Below are 16,490 nucleotides of genomic sequence, written 5' to 3' on the forward strand. Positions count from 1 at the left end.
TTCTTCACGTTCCTACAATTAGGAAAAACTTAGTTTCAACTTCACTGTTAGTCAAGAATGGATTCAAATGTGTTTTTGTTTCTGATAAGGTTGTTGTTAGCAAAACTGATATGTGTGTTGTAAAAGGCTACCTCACAAAGGGACTTTTCAAACTCAATGTAACAGTTATTGACAGTATTAATAAAATTCTAGCTTCGTCTTATTTATTGGAGTCAAATGATTTATGGCATGTTCGTTAACCACAAAACCTTGCGGAAAATGATTAATTTAGAAATATTGCCTAAATTCGAGTGTGATAAATTAAAATACCAAATATGTGTTGAATCTATGTTTGTTAAACATCCTTTTAAGTCTATTGAGAGGAATTCCTATCATTTAGACTTAATTCATACAGATATTTGTGATATGAAGTCAATACCATCTCGCTGTGGGAATAAGTATTTCATAACTTTTATTTACGATTGAACTCGATATTGCTATGTTTATTTACTTATTGAAGCATTTAAGCAATATAAAAATGAAGTTGAAAATCAATTGAATAAAAAGATAAATATAATAAAAAGTGATAAGGGTGGAGAGTATGAATCTCTTTTTACAGAGATATGTTTAGAGTGTGGAATTATTCATCAAACCACTGTCCCTTACACACCACAATCTAATGGAATTGCGGAAAGGAAAAATCGAGCATTAAAGGAAATGAAATCTTTATTAATAAGTTCCAGTTTGTCGCAGAGCTTGTGGGGTGAAGCTATCCTTACACCGAATACTCAACAGAGTGCCCCACAACAAAACACAATCTATTCCATATGAAAAATGGAAAGGAAGAAAATCCAACTTGAAATATTTCAAAGTGTGGCGGGTGGTTAGATAAATTACAAGCTCCTATACCCAAAAGGGTCAAAATAGGACCAAAAACTGTGGATTGTGCTTTGATATGCGACCAACAACAAAGCATGTCGATTATTTGTTCACAAATTCGAAAATCCCGACATCCATGTTAATACGGCAATTGAATCAGATAATGCTGAGTTCTTTGAAAACATTTATCCGTATAAACATGAATGTAAGTGCTCCAGCGAAAGATCTAAATGACCACGGGAAGAACCAAAGGAAAATACACCAAGTAAAGAAGATCCAAGGCATAGCAAACGTCAAAGGACATCTACATTCTTTGGACCGGATTTTGTGACCTTTTTACTTGAAAATGAGCCTCAAACGTTTAAAGAAGCCATGTCTTCTTCGAATTCACTATTTTGGAAAGAGGAAGTCAATAGTTAGATTGAATCAATATTGAACAACCATACATGGGAATTGGTTGATCTTCCTCCAGGAAATAAACCCTTAGGCTCGAAATGGATCTTTAAAAGGAAAATGAAAGCTGATGGTATTATTGACAAATATAAGGAAAGACTTGTTGCTAAAGGTTTTAGACAAAAAGAAGGTCTTTATTATGTTGAGACATACTCGCCGGTAACAAGGATAACATTCATTCAGGTGTTAATAGCACTAGCGGCAGTGTATGGTCTTGAAATCCATCAAATGGATGTTAAGACAACTTTCTTAAATGGAGACTTGGAGGAAGAAATTTACATAGAACAACCTGAAGGTTTTATGGTTCCTGGTAAAGAGAGGAAAGTGTGCAAACTTATTAAGTCGCTCTATGGACTAGAACAAGCACCCAAACAATGGCATGCAAAATTTGAGCAAACAATGTTGGCAAATAGATTTAAGATCAATAAGTGTGACAAATGTGTTTATATTAAAAACACTCCAAATCATGAAGTCATTGTTTGTTTATATGTTGATGATGTGTGTTGATAATGAGTAGAGACATTGCTGACATAAATGCTACTAAGCGTATGCTTGCTAGCAAATTTTAAATGAAAGACTTAGGAGTTTCTGATTAGATCTTGGGAATTAGGATCCATAAAACTCCACAAGGTGTAGCATTATCATAGTTTCATTATATTGAAAGGGTACTTGACAAGTTTAAGTATCTGAATTTCAATATCGCAAAGACTCCGATTGATGTAAGTTTTGCACTTCAAAAGAATGAAGGTGAAAGTGATTCACAATTGGACTATGCACAAGTATTGGGAAGTTTGATCCATATCACGAACTATACGTGACAAGATATAACATGTGCTATTAGTAAGTTGAGTCGGTTCACAAGTAATCTCAATCAAAACCATTGGATGACAACGAAATGAGTTTTGGGTATTTAAAACACACCCAAAACTATGCTTTGCACTATAATAAATATCCCGCAGTAATTGAGGGGTATAGTGATGCAAACAGGATCACCGGATCATCTGAATTTAAATCCACAATTGGATATGTTTTCACTGTTGGTGGAGGAGCAGTGTCTTGTAAATCATCCAAACAAACATGTATCGCCCGCTGTACAATGGAATCTGAATTTATAACCTTGGACAAGGCCGGTGAAGAAGCTGAATGGCTCCGAAATTTATAACCTTTGGCACCTATATGCATACATTATGATAGCCAAGCGACAATAGGTAGGGCAGGGAGCGTTAACGAAAAATCTCGTCACATAAGACAGAGATGCAATACTGTTAGACAACTACTCTCTAGTGGAGTTATCACTATTGACTACAAAATCGAGAGATAACGTGTTGGATTCACTTACAAAAGGGAAAATTTTGATCTAATGGAAATTTTAGGTTAAATATGGATTCCATAAATTAAGTAATATTTAGCACAGTTAGAAACGGATCCTGACTATGAAAGTGAAGCACGTTAATATATTTGGGGAAATCAATCAATTCAATTAGGTTAACCGAGCTTTTATCAAGCCAGTAACATTAATAAACGTATCAATTTGTCTATCTCTTTATAATTAAATTAATATAAACTACTAAAAAAAAGAGGGGGGGGGGGGGGGGGGAATTATTACCTCATGAGGTCGAAATTTTGAGTTTTTTTTAAATAAAAAAATAGACCTCATGAGGTCGAAATAGTAACGGATTAATACAGGAATCGACATTCTATCTCGAATACAATTGCATTCCATCTTCAACAGATTCGCGGATCTGGCTTTTCTTGCTAAGGAAAAGAAATAATATAAACGTTACAGATTTTATTCATGTCTATGTGGCATGGATTTAGTTTTACATAGCCATAGTATGTGCAAATCATGCTTTATCAAAGCCGTTTATTAGATGTGTTTTGACCATATAGGGTGTTTGGTTAAGAAAAGTCTCAGTAGAACATGGTTATACGTTGTTTATACCATTTATGATTTATTGGTGTAGTTTAGGTTTAAGTCTCTAAAGGTTTCAGCATGTTCAGATCATTTTGCAACTTAGAAACATTGTTAGTACCAATTACTAATATTATCGCGATCGTGGAGGATATGTCGTGATCACAAACTGATTTAACTGGTGAGCGGTTGACATCGTCTGCGAAAGCAAAGCCTTTGGCCACGAGAGCAAGGTCCACAAAGGTAGTTGACTTTCGCGAAAGCAAGCACATTCTTGTGATAACGAAGAAGTTGGGCTAGGCCCACGTTCACGAACATGGGGCTTGGATCACGATAGCAAAGGTTTAGATCAGGCCCAAATTCGCCTTTATGACAAAAACAATTCTAGCAAGGATTCGCTTGTTATTCATTTCTAAGGCTATTACAATCTTAACTAGCTAACCTGATAGAAACGTCAATAATAGAAATGACAATAACAAAGCCTGAACCTGATTCACGCAGTCACGCATCAAAAACCTTTTCCTCCTCAGTACACTTTTGTTAGAGCATCTGCCATAAGTACGTTAAGCAGTTTATGGCATGTATGCTCCAAATTCCCATATGCTAAGCACTTTATAAAATCAATTGTAAGTATATAGATTCATGTGTCGGTCGCAGCTCGTAATTTATTGAATCGTGACAATAATGTACTCCCAAACTCTTAGATGTCCTTGATTTAGTGTGTCGGTTAAACCTATTTAATTTAGTACTAGTTAACTTAACCGCGCTTTGCGCGGTGATAAAACATATCATTGAACTTTAAAAGTAAAATAGTAAAATATCCTGTAAAAACAAAAATTCTTAATATTCTTTTTATTTTCAAATTCTAAATAGATTAATATGGCGAAACTATTTTTTATTTAAAAAAAATTTAAAAGGAAGAAAGAATCAAGGAAATTTGATCTTTTTATGTGTATACGTTAATAAATTTAAATATATATTTTTTTTGATTTTGTACATTTGATATGTGCATAAGAGTGCTAGTTTATATCATTAGAGAATTAAATTTTAAAGCTTTCAGAATTAAAATTTAAATATAAAGACGAATGAAGCTTATATTTTTCTTTCTTGTTCCGTCTTCTTTCCTTTCTTGCGTCCCTTTATAATTGTTCATTTCTTAATAAAATGGCTATTTTAAAGTCCTTCTCTTCTTTCCTTATCTTCTTGTCACTATTCATAAACAACCACCTTTTACTCTAAAATAATTTCATTTCAACCTGCATATCATTAAATATATTAAAATATTACGAATTCAAAAAATGTACGTATTCTCTTGAAAATTCCTCCTAAAAATTCTATGTGCACATAAAAAGTGAAGAAAATTCATAGAAGTTAAGATACAAATTTTAAGCTTCGGGATCTTTAAAAAATATCTTACCGTTTATTCACCTGAATTGAGTTTAACATTAGAATCAATAAAAAATGAATAAAAGAACATAGGCAAGCAAAAGAAAAAAACAGCAAAAAAATGAAAGAATATGAAAAATGAAAGAAGAATAGTTAATTGAGGAAGGGTATAAGATGAGAGATAGGTAATTAAAAGGAGCTATAGAAGAACTACAAAATGACGTAAACTTTGAACTCAATATATAAACCACGATTAAAAAAAACTGTTTCCATTTCATATTAATACCGCATTGATTATACATTGAATTCAAAGGAATGAAGGAAGAAAGAAGCAGAAGAGGGAGAGTAATTGAGAGAATAAAGGATCTTTTGGCTTTTAACATTACGTGGTTGTTATAATTTTTATAGTAATTGATTGTGCTATTTTTCAAAAAATAAAATTACTAAATTCTTTTTGTATACGGTAAAAATCGAGTCAACTTGTATCCGATGGAAACCGGGATAAAAGATAGATTCGAGGGGTCACGAACACGTACAACTCTGCTTCGACACCGAGGGTATTTTGACCGAACACGATAAAACCGAGCCTAAAGAACACACTCAATATAGATTCGGATAAGTAGTTACGGAGCAGGCCACACGTCCTCCAACCGTTCCGCCCCTTGCGCTGACATCAGTACGGGTGTCAGACCGTACGGAATGGCCTTATCCATTTTAGGGTTTTTCTAGAAAGACTTTTTCTACATTGTACTAGGGCCCATTTATTGTTACCTATAAACAGAGAGTTATCCATTCATTTTTTAGCTTTTCACTATTCAACAAATGATAATAAATATTTCCTCAAGCATTTTGGCTCGATTAAAAGAAGTTTTTTCCAGGACGGACCAATTCACAGCATTTGTCAACTCTCCTTCTCTAGTTTCCATTGCTATTATTTGCTAATACATATCATTACTTACTCGTTACTACCTTATATTATAATTAAATCTAACCACATATCCTATCCACCACTTACAAATTTAATTGTTATCCATTATTTGGGGGTAAACAGTTTGGCGCCCACCGTGGGGCATAGGATAATAGTGGTGGTTTAATTTGCTTCTTCCCTTTTCACTTGTTGTTTGAAAGTTTGCAGATTTGCAGAAAATACGTTCGAAATGGCAAACAGCTGTCACTCCGGTCATGTGAACAACAACGAGATAGTTGCTGAAAACGAGAACAACAGCGGGTTACGAAATCCACCTGTTGACCCAGCCGATCCAAATGCGGTCAACTCAAGAAAAGGCCTTAACGGGCAGAATGCCGTCAACCAGGAGAATGCCGCCCTTCCGGCCACAGACCCTTTGAATAGCCATAACTCAATTACTTTGCCTTGGGCACTGATACACTCAAATTACACCTATTAATGGCGTAAAGCGGACGTTGTCAAATATAGTAACCCAAACAAGGTTGGGGTCGAATCCCACAGGAAATATGGAGAGAAAAGGGTACTAATTGTATGCAATACTAGTCTTTAAAGGCTTCAATCCTATTCCAAATATTTTAAAAAGGAGATTTGGTTTGTATTTGCTATTTTGAACTGTTTGAAATTTGTTTGGATTTGGAGAACCAAAGTTGTGTCCCCGCAATGATTAGACGTTATGCTATGGGTGTCAATATGATATATTTCTAATGGGTCGCGGTTATGCATGCACTTAATCTCTAATACACTTCCTAATATTTTCCAATAGTTAGAAAGTATTTCTTTTCATGATTTTCCCAAATGCAGAAAAGTTATAAATAAGGTTGATTAAATATGCCAAGTAGAACTCATCTTATTCCTAAGCGAGTTCATTAAATGAGGGTTAGCGCCCCGAGTCCTTGTTATATTATTTCAAATCACACCCTAGTTGATTTTTCCAAATAAACTAGGGTTTGTGCATGAACAAGTGTTTGCAACCACTTATAGAACAATGAATACGAGAAATAATAAAATACATTACAACCCATTATATATATATACAATGTTAGATACCCATTACATAGCACCCATCATTTTGAGTCCACAACTTTGATTAAAGAGATTACTCACACATTATGGTCTCAAAAGTAGTAAGCAATAAATGAGACATAAAGCTTACAAATGTAATAAAGATGATGGAATATAGAATCTTGTTGTCTTCACTAAGCTCCAAAAGGGGAGTATTCAATGCTCACCCACCAATGGGACTTTTTAAGTGAGTCTAAATATAAAATCTGAATGCTTAAAATGATCTAAAATGTTCTTTAAATAGCCTCCAAAAACGCGCAGCAAAAACTGACAAAATTGCCCCCGATAGCAAGATCGACGGACCGTCGATTTCTTCGTCTTTTGTAACTTCAGCCCTGTTACCGTTCGACGGTACCGTCGACCAGTTCGACGTTCCGTCGAGTATCTCGTCTTTTTATCCTCTGCTGAGATATCCTTCTTGATGACACCAACGACGAAACGTCGATCAGTTCGACGCTTCGTCGATGTCTCCGTCCTTCGTCGTCTTCAACTTTGTCATCACTAGAAAATCAGGATTATCGATGATTCGCAGGACGGTTCGTCGATTAATCGACGGACCGTTGATTCTCATTCCTAGCAACTTTTTCTGTTGGTCTTTGCTTTTTGCTTTTGGGCCATTGTTTTCCTAAAACACAACAAAACATATTAAATCCACTCCCAGCAAAAAGAAGATGCATCGTCCCCAATGCATCAAAAATCATACCATCACCCTATGGTGGTGGTGCCGACCTGAAATACTCTAATCCTGCTTTTGCTATTGAGGTGCCTCCCCCGTAGCAGTCTGAATGGAGGTCCTCTCGGCGGTTGGCTCGGTGGACTGAAGTGATGGAGCTGACTGGCTCTGTGGCTGCAGGTCCTGAGGAGCTATCGTGATCGACCTGACTGGCGCTGGGATAGCACTAGTGCTGGAAGATGCGCCGGTGAACCTCATATCCAGGCGTGACCTCCGAATACCCTCCTGAAGCTCGAGGTCTTCATCCTCATTGTCGTCCTCCTCATCCTCATCATCAACTATTTTGACGGGCCTCTTTCTTTGCGACTCTCCCTCGGCTCATCCTCAGTCACCAAATCAACTACTCTGATCAAATCGGAAATGTTGGCGACTGGTGTATGTGGTGTTGGATCATCCACAATAATCGGCTCGCTCGTCCGAAGGGCCGCAATCTCAGCTCGGATCTGGTCAAGCTCGGTCTTCAAATCTCCTGAAGTGCCAGACTCACCCTTCTTTTCAATAGTGAGTATCCGCATCTCCAAACTGTCAAGTCGTACATTGACTCGAGCATGATGCCTCTCCATAGCCTCCTGAAGGGGCTCCAACTCCGGTGCAATCTCTTGCCCGACGAACCTACCCAAATGCTATAGTATCCGGGTCACCTGCTGATCAGCACGCTCTGCTTTGATTGCAAACTCCCTGAAGTTGGCTCTGTTGAGGATAAATAGATCCTCGGAGGCTGCTGTTGTGGCTGACGGAGGAATATGAGATGCAGATGGAACATTGGGCCGATGTGGTGCCTCAGAAGAAGGGGTAGCAGCAGCTACAGATGGTGTGGAGGCCTCTGTGGTGGACAATCCTTCTGTGCCCTGAGGTACTGAATCCGTGCCATGCTCAGCCTGCTCATCCATGAGCTCTAGCAATGAAGTACTGGTGGCCTGAGATGTACGGAGGGTCTCATCCCTACTCCGCGTGATGTCGCACACCTTTGTTGCCTGAAGAGTAGCTGCAAATGCCTCAAGGTGCCGCACCTTAGCCAACCGGCACAACTGCGTGATGAGGCACGGGAATATCAAGGCTGTCGCCTCCTGTGGTGCGCGTGCCCAGATGGCCCTACTGATCAAATCACCCAAGTTCATTAGGTACCTCGATAGCATAGAAGCCACAACCACTGCTCTATCTGGCGTGACTATGTTATCTGCTCCCGTGGGCAGAACCCGATAGATGACGAAATTCCACCAGAATTTAGCTTCCAAGCTGATATCTGCCTTACGGATGTTGGCACCCAATTTTCTCAACCATGGGGCCTGGTCCGCTGGCCCTCTATCCATCAATTGCACAAACCATTCCCGTACAGATTGCTCAGCTCGTCTTTCCATTTTATCATCATATTCCACTGTGGTCGGTGCCACGAAGTCATCACCAAAATAAAGCCGATTGATTGTGCGCGCTGAGACGTCAACATGGACACCCTGAACATACACCGTGTCCAATGGAGGGGCGGCTTTCAAGGAACTCTTGTTCTTATGGCGCTGATCGAGCATTACCCTGTATGTAGCATAGAATTCCCGAACCATGGTCGGGCAATAATCACCTGGAGGCTGGGTGAATGCCTCAAGATGATAGTGCCTGATGAGATCGGTGATCCGAGGATAGCTCTCCAAGCCGCTCATACTGATCTGTTCTTCCTCTTGAATAATTCTCCTCGGATGACCCCCGTCGTCTGTATTGGCCCCTCGGACATAGTACTTGCGTCACCCTGCATAGGGGAAGCGGACTGCCGCTATCTCCATCTTTTGTAGCCGCAGCCGCAGCTGCTCGTGCTCCTCATCCGAATTTCGCTCTGGAGCGGTTGGTTGGTCTGTCGCTGCATCACTAGAATCGGCGGATGTGGAGAATGACGTCCTCTCGGTAGACTGAGAGGAGACTTGAGTGGGCGATTCTGCTCGGGGGGTGGTGGTCTGAGCTCTCGAGCGAGTTGTTGGGACTGCCGCTTGATTTTCAGAGTCAGAGGGTTCGTCCCTAAGAGTAAGGGCTGTTTGACCCCGACCTCGGCCTTGTCTGGGACCACCACCCTGCTTGACTTGCTTCTTTGAAGGCATTCCTGAGAAAAGAAGACACTTCATTGTTAAGATAACCATAAAAACATAAAAGAATCAGTTAAAAGTACAAAACATGCGATCATTGTTAAGGCTGCCAGTGGTCCGTCGATGTGCTAAAGAATCGTCGAATAGATCGACGAAGCGTCGAGTTCCTGTTGAATTGTTCGACGCGCTGTCGATCGCATCGTCGATCGCGGGTAAGCCACTGGAAATATCGAGCAAAATACAGTGAGAAAGACGCCCCGTCGATCAATTCGACGGGCCGTCGATCTCATTTTATCACCAAATTTGCCACTGGAAATTTCAACTAAACGGCGGTGGGAAAGACACCCCGTTAATTGATTCGACGGGTCGTCGAATCCACCGTCGATGCTGTGCTTGGCAAGAATATTAGACAAGGCTCATTCAATGTTAATAGGACGGTCCGTCGATTGAATCGACGGGCCGTCGAATTGAACGTCGAATGTTTTTCGCAGGCTAGACTACAGATCCTATACGTTCTTTGGACGATGTGCCAATCGTCACGTATTTTGGGGTTACTCAAACTACCCCCCATGTTGGCTTGGGTTAGACTAGGGAAAATATTGGGTGGGCAAAGCAACACGAAGGTCGTAATGCCCACCAAGCCATTGTGACACCCAATGCCCCTCTTTGGCATTTCATCGAACAATTGGTGGGCAAAACAACAACAAGCTCATGACTGAGGTGTATTTGTCGTAATGCCCTCCAACTTGGCTAAATATCAATCACCCAACAACCAAAAACAAATCAACAAACCACCCCCAGCAAAAAATATGAGCATACCAGGCGAAAATAAGACGATGCAAACAAAACAAGGAAAGCAGTAAAAAATAAACACATAAACCCTAGAATGCAAAAACAAACAATTACAAGGGAAAACTAATCCAGTAAGGCACATACCTGGAAGATGAGTGCAACTTTCTAGAGATGGAAAATTACTCAAAAAATCACACACAAGGAGGGATAACGTAGTAGGGCAGGGGGCGGGAGTGGCGGTAGGGCTGGGGAGGAACGGAAAGAGTGGGTAGGGTTAGGGAAGCAGTTAAGGCAAAGGGGGAGAAGTGGTAGCAAAAGAGAGAGAGAATTAGGAGAGGGAGACGTTACATATGAAAAATGGGAGGGGTAACAGACGTGGGTTATAAACCCACCTCCCTGAATCATTGGGTTCAATCGACGCAGCGTCGATCAATCGACGTTCCATCTTATTGACACAACTCGCCGTGTCTCTCCTCCCTTTTTTTTTTTTATAAACAAAGAGCAGAAGAACGCCCGCCGATCTTACCGTCGATCAGTTCGACGGAGCGTCAATCCTGTCATCGATTTGCCATAATAATTTCCAGTGACCAATCTTTCCTGTGATCCACTTGACGGTGCATTCGACGTTTTGTCGATCGGATCGACGGTCCGTCGAATGTGTCGTGTAACTGCTGTCCTAGCAATTTTCTGGGTTTCAACACTTAGGTTCTGCAACATATCAACAAACATATAAAACAACACAACAACAAAAATCAACGGAATGAAAGAAAAAATATATTGCAAAAAATGCACATGGGTTGCCTCCCAAGAAGCGCACAATTTAACGTCGCGGCACGACGTGATACCACTTTGGATGCTAAGGTCCGGTGCCATGTTTTAACCGGTGAGCATCGACAATCTTGTCCCCATCAACTATCCAATGGTAGTGCTTTACCCGATGGCCATTTACTCTGAAAGTACGCGTCCCGTCGTCAGACTTTAACTCCAGTGACCCATTGGGTGAAACACTCACCAAAGTAAAAGGGCCGGACCACTTGGATTTCAACTTGCCCGGAAAGAGCTTCAACCTTGAATTGAACAGCAACACCGAATCACCCGGTTGAAAATCTCGCTTCATAAGTTTGACATCATGATAGTGTTTCATCCTTTCTTTGTACAAACTCGCACTCTCATAAGCATGATACCAAAACTCATCCATTTCATTCATTTGAAACAACCGTAGCTTGGTTGCTTCGTCCAAATTCATGTTCAATTTTTTAATGCCCACAAAGCCTTGTGTTCAAGTTCAACAGGTAAATGATAAGGTTTACCGAACAACAACCGATAAGGAAAAGTACCAATGGGTGTCTTGAACGCTGTTCTATAAGCCCAAAGAGCGTCATCAAGCTTAGATGACCAATCAGTTTGGTTTGCATTAACCGTCTTTGCTAAAATGCTCTTTATCTCCCGATTGGAGACTTCGACTTGCCCACTAGTTTGGGGGTGGTAAGGAGTTTCCACCCTGTGCTGCACGCCATATTCCTCTAAGAGATTAGCGAATTGCTTGTTGCAAAAGTGAGTGCCACCATCGCTAATGATTGACCTTGGAGTGCCAAACCTTGTGAATATATTTCTTTTGAGAAATTTGGTGACACTCTTGCCATCATTGTTGGGCAATGCTACAGCTTCAACCCACTTGGACACATAGTCAACCGCAACAAGGATGTATCGCATTCCACGAGAACTTACAAAGGGGCCCATAAAGTTGATGCCCCACATATCGAATAGTTCAACCTCCATGACAAAATTCATTGGCATTTAGTGCTTCTTCCCAATGGATCCTTGGCGTTGACATTGGTCATAAGACTTCACCATCAAATTTGCATCATGATAAATGGTGGGCCAATAATAGCCACATTCAAGCACTTTAGCTGCTGTGCGGTTCCCACTGTGATGACCCCCCCACGGGAGAGTCATGGTAAGCTTTCAAGATTTCCATGGCCTCAGATTCGGCCACACATCGCCGAATGATGTTGTCGGCACAAGTGCGGAATAAATAGGGCTCATCCCAATAGTATTGACGACTATCTCTCAAGAATTTCTTCTTTTGGTAAGCCTTGATATCGTCGGGGATAAGACCTGTCACCAAAAAGTTGGCGATATCTGCGTACCAAGGGGCAACATCCCAGCCAAGAGCCTCTCGTCAGGGAAAACATCATTTAACTCAAGATTTCCACTTGGTCTCCCATCTTCCTCAAGTCTAGATAGATGATCCGCAACTTGGTTTTCACAACCTTTTCGATCTTTGACCTCAAAGTCAAACTCTTGCAACAACAAGACCCAACAAATCAACCTTGGCTTTGCATCTTTCTTTGTCATCAAGTATCTCAAGGCCGCATGATCCGTATGAACAACCACTTTGGATCCAAGTAGATAGGCCCGAAACTTCTCAAACGCGTAGACAATGGCTAGAAGCTCTTGCTCGGTGACAGTATAATTCATTTGAGCTCCATTGAGGGTCTTGCTAGCATAATAAATTGGGTGCATGATTTTGTTGTGCCTTTGCCCAAGCACCGCACCAATAGCAAATCCGCTTGCATCACACATGAGCTCAAATGGCATTGACCAATCTGGAGATACAATAATTGGAGTAGAGGTGAGCATCTCCTTCAATTCATTAAATGCCTTAAGGAATTTCTCATCAAACGCAAACTTAGCTTCTTTTTCAAGAAGCTTACACATCGGGTTGGCGATCTTGGAGAAATCTTTGATGAATCACCGATAGAAACCGGCATGTCCCAAGAAACTGCGAACCCCCTTGACAGAGATTGGTGGAGGGAGCTTGGCTATGACATCAACTTTTGCTCGATCTACCTCAATGCCCTTCTCGGAAATCTTATGGCCCAGGACAATTCCTTCTGTTACCATGAAATGACATTTCTCCAAATTAAGTACCAGGTTGGTTTCTTCACACCGCTTCAATACTTTACTGAGATTGGCAAGACATTCGTTAAAGGAGTCACCAACAACAGAAAAATCATCCATGAAGTCTTCCAAGAAATCTTCCACCATATCTGAGAAAATAGACATCATACACCATTGGAAAGTAGCCGGGGCATTGCATAAGCCGAAAGGCATGCGGCTAAAAGCAAAAGTGCCATAAGGACAAGTGAAAGTGGTCTTCTCCTGGTCCTCTAATGCAATGTTGATTTGGTTGTACCCCGAGTACCCATCCAAAAAGCAATAATAAGCTCTTCCAGCTAGCCGATCAAGCATTTGATCAACAAAAAGCATAGGGAAGTGGTCTTTACAAGTTGCGGTGTTCAGCTTTCGGTAGTCCATACACACTCTCCATGCGGTGACTGTCCTTGTAGGAATCAACTCATTCTTGGAGTTAGGGGCAACAATGATTCCCCCCTTCTTTGGCACACATTACACCGGACTAACCCATGGACTATTTGTAATTGGGTATACAACACCCGCATCCAACCGTTTGATTATCTCTTTCTTGACCACTTCTTGCATAGGAGGGTTTAGCCTCATTTGATGCTCCAGACTTGATGAACTATCCTCCTCAAGCTCGATTCTATGTTCACAAATACCGGAGGGAATTCCTCTAATATCCGCAATAGTCCACCCAATAGATCTTCGATAAGCCCGCAACACTTCAAGCACCTTTTGAGTTTGCTCCTCACTCAACAAAGATGAGAGAATAACCGGTAAAGTATTATCTGGGCCAAGAAAAGCATACTTCAAATGAGAAGGAAGTAGCTTGAGCTCCAGTTTTTGAGGCTCAATAATCGAAGGCTTAGCCGGAGGAGTTGTTCTTTTATCAAGATCAAGAGATAGTTTCTTCAGCTCATAAGAGTATGAACCCCGACCAATGAGAGAATTAACTGTTTCAATATACCCCTGCATGTTATCCGCCTCGAAATTCACCAAAATAGCCGAAAGTGTCTCGTCAAAGTTCTCCTCTTCTAACTGATGCTCCACCACTTCGTCTATCACATCGAACGAATCAATGACCGAAATTCTCTCATAAGCATTAGGAAACTTTAACCCCTTGCTAGCTTGGAAGGTTACTTCTTCATCATTGACCCAAAATTTTATTTCATTCCTTTTCGAGTCCATTAGGGCTCTCCCGGTGGCAAGAAATGGCCTTCCCAAGATAATTGGGACTTCTTTGTCAACCGCACAATCAAGGATGACCAAATCTGCCGGTAATAAGAATTCCCCTACTTTAACAAGGATATCATCAACAACCCCTACCGGTCTTTTGATGGTTCTATCGGCCATTTGGAGACGCATGCTCATTGGTTTAGGTGTTCCCAAACCAGCTTGCTTATATATGGCCAGTGGCATCAAATTAATACTAGCTCCATTGTCACATAAAGCACGAGCAAAATCATGATGACCGATGGTGCAAGGGATAGTGAAAGCCCCGGGATCTCCCTTCTTTTCAACCTTTGATGACGCAATAATTGAGCTCACACGGTGGGTGACTCCCACCGTATCATGCTTGATTGGCCTTTTCTTCGTCAACAAATCTTTCAAGTATTTAGCAAATCCCGGCATTTCTTGTAATGCGTCTAGGAATGGGATATTCATTGACAACCCTTTCAATTGGTCGTAGAATCGTTGGCACTTGGCATCCTCCGTTCTTTTCATCAATCTTTGTGGGAACGGGGGAGGAGACTTATATGTTTGAGTCAAGGGTTTAATTGCCCCCGTGACCTTGTTCTTTTGAAAGCTCTCACCGGTAGTTTTTTCAACACTTGGCTCCTCGTCACCCTTTTGAACACTAGGGTGAACTTCCTTCTCTTTCTCAACAATAATAGGCACTTCAATTGGTGCCTCTATTTCTTCTTCAACCTCTTCTTCAACAACCTCATCAATGATCGACTCGATATTGATAGGTTCAACCACCTTCTGATTTATCGCGTTTAGGATCTTTCCGCTTCTAGTGGAAATAGCTTTGCATGAGGAAATGTTGTCGCCTCCACTACCCTTTGGGTTCGGAACTGTGTCGCTAGGAAGGCCCCCTCTTTGCAGTGGATGTTGCTCACGAGAAAGATCTCGCATTTGTGACTCAAGTTTATGAATTGAAGCGGTGTGAGAGCCTACCACTTCAGTCAGATTCTCCATCTTCTTGTCACTCTTATGCTGGTTGTCCAGTATCTTTTCAAGCATAGATTCCATTCGAGAAGTCCCCTGATCATTGGAAGGACCTTCTCGCCAATTCTGAGAGTTAGACGTACGACCCTTTGGTGGAACATAGGCATTGGGATTCCGATTACCATAATTGTTGTTGTTGTAATCCCTCCTGTCCGAACCACCATATTCATTTCGGCCATATTGATTGCTTTGTTGTTGGGGTCTCTATTGCTTTTGATAACCCCTTGAGAGTGATCAATATAATTAGCATCCTCACGTTGTGGCTGCCCCTCTAGATAAGCTTCTTCCGAGACTTGGTACATTCCTGGAGTATGAGGTGGCATCTCTTCGACAACATTTACACTTTTAGCTTATTTCTCCGTAAGCCTCTTCGATAACAAATCCACGGTGGTTTGCAATTGAGCAAAAACATGATCTCGCTCATGATTTTCTTTGGCCACCGCGGCAGCAGAGGGACTACTATATGACAGGACTTCACTATCACTCGAGTTCCAAGCCTGATTGTAGGTGGTGAGCTTATCAAGCAAACGGGTGATAACAATAAATGACTTGTCCATGAAGCATCCTCCTGCAGCAGTATTGACAGCAATCTGATTCATTGTATCTAAGCCCTTTGTAGAATTTTTCCGTGAGAATAGCATTCGGAAATCCATGAGTAGGAGATTGAGCTAGATAATACTTGAAACGCTCCCATGCTGAATATAATTGTTCCCCCGGAAGTTGTTTGAACTCAAAGATCTTATCCGGAAGCTCAGCCTTTTTGCTTGGCGGGAACCATTTCTTCAAAAATGTATTGGTTAACTCGTTCTAGGTATGAATAGAATTGCTGGGCAGCTTTTCATACCATTCCCTTGCTTGGCCAGCCAAGGAATATTTTAAGACCCGTAATCGAAGTGCATCTATAGAAACAGCACCTTGGGATTGTTGAGAACACACATGCAAGAAGTTCTTCAAATACCGAAGTGGACAATCCTCCGAAGAATTTCGGAAATAACCTTCAAGTTTCAGAAGTTGATAGATAGAACTATTAATTTTGAAAGTAGCATTTCCAGTTCTAGGAGGAACCACAGCAGAAGCATAGTCAGCTTTATTGATGAATTCCGCAAA

The 16,490-nt window shown here is 41.0% G+C and overlaps 1 non-coding gene across 1 annotated transcript; it reads left to right on the plus strand.

Moving 5' to 3' along the window:
* Positions 1–16,029: 16,029 nt before the first annotated feature.
* On the plus strand, positions 16,030–16,135 carry LOC132616330 (small nucleolar RNA R71). Its single transcript, XR_009573118.1, has one exon. It is a non-coding gene; the product is annotated as a small nucleolar RNA R71 (small nucleolar RNA).
* The last annotated feature ends 355 nt before the right edge of the window (positions 16,136–16,490 follow it).

This window comes from Lycium barbarum, chromosome 10 (assembly GCF_019175385.1).
Source record: "Lycium barbarum isolate Lr01 chromosome 10, ASM1917538v2, whole genome shotgun sequence".
Lineage (NCBI taxonomy): Eukaryota > Viridiplantae > Streptophyta > Magnoliopsida > Solanales > Solanaceae > Lycium > Lycium barbarum.